The following is a 4,747-nucleotide window of genomic DNA, read 5'->3' on the forward strand; positions in this document are numbered from 1 at the left end:
CAAACTGAGCATGCATCATTGGAGTCTGAAAATTCTCCCCCTTGAAGTGAGACTCAGCAGCTTTCAAGAGGATTTATTCAAAGGCTTGCAATGTGACTTCAGTGAAAATTGGTTCAGGAAGAAATACTCTGTCTTGAAACAGGCGAAAACCTTCCCAATGTATGAACTCTACATCACTAGTATAACCTCTATAGCAAAATAGCTAACAATGAGTGCAAAGGAGGAGAGAAAACCACTTCCTTCAATCTAAGAAAGATTCTTTTCTGTTTGAAAATAAATTTGAAAAAGGAGTGATACTTATACAATTTTTTTTAAAAAAAATCCCACAAGAAGCAAATATTGTCTAAGTTAAACTCAAGTTCCAGCTTTTGCTGTTTGGTTTTCTTTTTTTTTTTTTTTTTACTTTATTAAAATGCTGAGTTTATTTCACATGTATATTTGTCTCCCTACCATTTCCACATCTGACCACCACTATTACTATGTCCTATCATAACATTCCATACATGCTTAAAACCAAGTAAAGGGTGGAGCTCCATCCTTGAAAACTAAACAGGCATTTTAGACAACACATTCTTGGCAATGGAACCTGGACAACATTTATCAAACACAGTAGGGAAAGTTCTCACTTTGCATTATAAAAAGGACAGCCAGATATATCAACTGTTACAGAAATTAAGTAAGACGGAATATTTCAAACTGTTTAAACCATTTACTTAAAGAGACTTCCTCCACTGCCAGAGATCTTGATTAGCCTCCTGGTCAGTCATCCGGAAGCAATTCTTCACATAATTAATGAACTTGGCTTCCACTTTGGGAAGAGAGCCACCTTTTTCTATACTTGCTTGCAGTTTTGCCTTAATGTCTTCTACAGAACTAGGTCCTTTTGGTGTTTTAGGGTTTTTTTTTTCCTATTTTTTGAAAGACTCTTGACCCTTTGATCTTGGTGTTGATGGTTTTAAGTCTTTTCCATTTTGGTTTGATTTTTGTGCATTTTTGGCTGGGGTATCTCATACAAATTTCTTAACTGAAAATTTTTCTTCATCATCAAAATCATCCTCGTCCTCATCTTCATTATCCTCATCATCCTCATCATCTTCATCATCATCCTCATCGAGTTTTACTTTTTTTCTGTGGAACCTTGTTGCCACCTCCAGGAGCAGATCGCTTTCAAGACATACTCAGCAGCTTTATATCCTCCTCATCTTCATCTTCTGACTCTGCATCTTCCTCTACAGCTACTAGATGCTGTCCACTAATGTGCACAGGCCCAGAACCACACATCAATCTGAAGACCACAGGAGGTGTTATTTCAAATCCCCCAAGAGAAACTGTTGGCTGTACAGACATTTTCAAAGTTGTCAGTGTTACTTTAATTGGACTGCCTTCATAGTTCATTGCTTCTGCCTCTACGATGTGTAATTCGTCTTTTGCCCCAGCACCTAAACTAACCGTTCTTAGAGATAACTGGTGCTCATTCTCATCATTATCCACCTTAAAGTGATAATCTTTGTCGGCTTGTAGTTCACAACCGAAAAGGTAATTCTGAGGTCTCAGAGGGCTCATGTCCATGTCCATGGCGTCTTCCATGAGGTGAAGGCGCATTCTTCAGTGGCAGAGAAGTCGGACAGAGGGTTCTGCCTGCTGCTCCTCAGAACAGGCACACAGGACGGAATCACGCCAGGGAAAAAGCTGCTGTTTGGTTTTCTAAAGACTTACTTGTCCTAAGAAATGAGGACAATTGTAATTGAGAACGTTCCCACCCACAGCCATCAGCATGTTTGACACAAATTTTGCTGAACAAGTGTTATCTACAATGAGTTTAAATCTTGATGCATATAGCCATTAACTTGGTCCAGTATTGCTCTAGGAGATGCTGGGAGCAGGAATAGACTACTGAGACTTTTTAAGATGATTTTTTAAAATAAATCTCAATAGGCATAGTTATGGCAAAAGGCCAAATATACAAAAAAAAGGCACACAAACATGGCAACAAGGGGGCAGGAGAACAAGTTTGAACAATTGCTTTCATGTAGTTCAGGAACAGGGAGGGAAGGAAAATACAAAGGCAGACTGGATGGTTTCTTTTGTAGGTATGCTCTTTCTAATTTTCTTGGCACACACTCACATCTATTGTACTCAGAATACTTTTAGCTTCAAATGTGCATGAAGAATGAGAGTTTTAAACTTCAGGAATGGCAGCTAGCTGTGGATGATGACTTTCCATTCTGAATCCCTTCTGTCAGTTTATCGCCTCTCACGTACTCTGCTGCTTTACTAGATTCCTGGCAACATCTCCTGACATAACCTATTGCTCATCTTCCACTGTTAATATATCTGATATTCCAGTAGGTTATGCCCATAAAATTCCCCTATAACCTCTTCTCTATCTATACAACTGCTTTCCTGGCCAACTATTTATTTTTTTCTTTGGTTCTCTATTTCTTTGTGTGATCTGTTTTACTAGGATCCTCATTTTCCATCTCCTATCTACGTCACAAGGCAACCAGAGTGTACTTTTGATACAAGGTCTCAGTCTGTTAAGCACGAAGCCAGATGTTTGATGTGTGTGCTACATGTGCAGGAGACCCCTGCCCTTCTTCCCTTTCCTTTATCCCCAAAGACTCTGGATCTGGGTCATGGTTGCAAAGGGTCATTAACACACAATGCTGATTGATGCTTGGGTTGTGTGACAAATTACTAATAGTTCCCTTTAAAATTGTTTTTGTTTCCACAGAAATATGGTCACAAAATAAATGACTTGTCTGAATTGAATCTTTTTCTGTGAAAATGGCAACATTAAAAATATGTGTATAGGAAATACTGTTTGACTGATTCAACCGAAGGAGGGGGAAGGGATCACATACTGACTAAGCAGATCCTACAATCCTGAAGGACAAATGTGAATCATCATAGATTTTAAATACATAATACAAATGGTGGTTTGAACTTAAAGCCCTTCCTGTATTTTATGGGATATAAATAATTCAGCTTGGAAACCCCATTGCTCATTTGAGTACATAGTTAATGTGATACAATATTTCTGTGAGTTGCAGGGAAATGACGTTATCTGTTTGATGCAGGTTCAAATAGATCTTGGGGGTGAAATAAGATATTCATTTTGTAAAGACTCAAGTATTTTTGCAGTAGGATATATATTCTTTGGGAATATACCCAGGAATGGTATAACTAGATTTTTGGATATTATTTCTAGATTTTTGGGGAACCTCCAGACAGATCTTTACAGTGGATGCACAGGATTGCACTTGTACCAACGATGTATAGACATTCCCCTTTCCCGATATCCACTCCAGCACTTGATGTTCCTTTTATTTTTAACATTAGTTTTTTTGAATGATGTGTACTAAAATTTCAAAATAGTTTTTGTCTTAATCTTGTTTCTATAGGTATTGAATGTTTTTAAAAATACTTAATCATTTATATTTCATCAATTTATTTCCATGTCTTATTATTTAAAATAGTCTGTTTTCTTGTTTTTGTTTTAATTTTTTTTTTTGATTTTTGTATATTCTTGTTGCTAGCTTCCTGTCAGATGCTTAGTTTATAGTGAAGTTTTAACTGCTATATGTTTCCTCTTTACTTAGGTGACCATTTTCTTTACTATAAAAAAAGTCTTAGTTTCATGAGTTTCTGTTTTTCAATTGTTCTTATTTTCTGTGCTACAAGAGTCTTATTCAGAAAGACCTTTTGGTGCTTGTATGTTGAAGCATATCCACTACTTTCTCCTCTATTAGATTCATGTTGTGGGTAAGGTCCTAGGTTCAAGATATTGATCCATTTGGAGAGAGTTTTCTGTATGTGAGAAACAAAGATTTTGTTTTATATTTTTTCCTTCTAGCTAGCCAGTTTGATCACTACAATTTGTTGAAGATGTTGTCTTCTTTTTCCAATGAGTTCATGTTTGTTAAAAATCTGGTGGTTGGTTGTAAGAGCATGAATTTATGTCTGAATTCTCAGTTCTCTTAATCAACGTGTTTTTCTTTGTTATTCAGTTAGCATCTTTTTTATTACTATGGCTCTGAAGTATAAACTAAACTCATGTACAGTGATGTCTTAGTAGTATTTTTCTTTTGTATTGAAAAGTATAATACATTCTAGTCACAATTTCCTTTCCCATAACTCTTCCTAGAACTTCCCACATTGCAATCCATGCAAGTCAACACTATTTCTTTCTCTCTTTCTTAAGAAAACAACCAAACAGGCAAGCAAAGAGAGATAAGGACTGAAGAAAACTAATAAAATAAGTTTTAAAATGGAGAAATACAAGACACATTGAAGTTATTGCATGGGTACTGATTCAGTTTGTAAGTTTTCTGTGGTCATTCTGAAGATGCTAAATTTCAACCACTGCCTGAAGAATGAAGAAGAATCACCCAGCTGGAGGAGAGGGCATCTTTCACAAAACTTCAGGAAAAAAAGAGAATCGAACACAAAATACACTGGAGAGGTGTCCTGATAGTGTGGTTAGTTAAATATTGAGGGAAATAATGATAGAGAAGGAAACATAATTAGGTACGTGTCACATTTTTATGATTCAACTCTCCTAAACTATGTAAAATTTAAATACTTTAAAGGAGAACCCTAGATAATTAATCATATTTTTGCTCCTTAGGAGCTACATGTGTTAAAAAAAAAAAAAACAAAGCAAGACATTGGGGTAGCTTAGATATAGATTTAAAGTAATATAGATCTTATATCATGACAAAAATTCAGGAGTGGAATTTTCCAA

General features: G+C 36.0%; 1 pseudogene; it reads right to left on the reverse strand.

Annotated features, from left to right (window-relative positions):
- Positions 1–421: 421 nt before the first annotated feature.
- On the reverse strand, positions 422–1,587 carry LOC130871879 (nucleophosmin-like; annotated as a pseudogene).
- Between the last annotated feature and the right edge of the window lie 3,160 nt (positions 1,588–4,747).

The sequence above is a fragment of the Chionomys nivalis genome, chromosome 3 (genome assembly GCF_950005125.1).
Source record: "Chionomys nivalis chromosome 3, mChiNiv1.1, whole genome shotgun sequence".
Classification (NCBI taxonomy): domain Eukaryota; kingdom Metazoa; phylum Chordata; class Mammalia; order Rodentia; family Cricetidae; genus Chionomys; species Chionomys nivalis.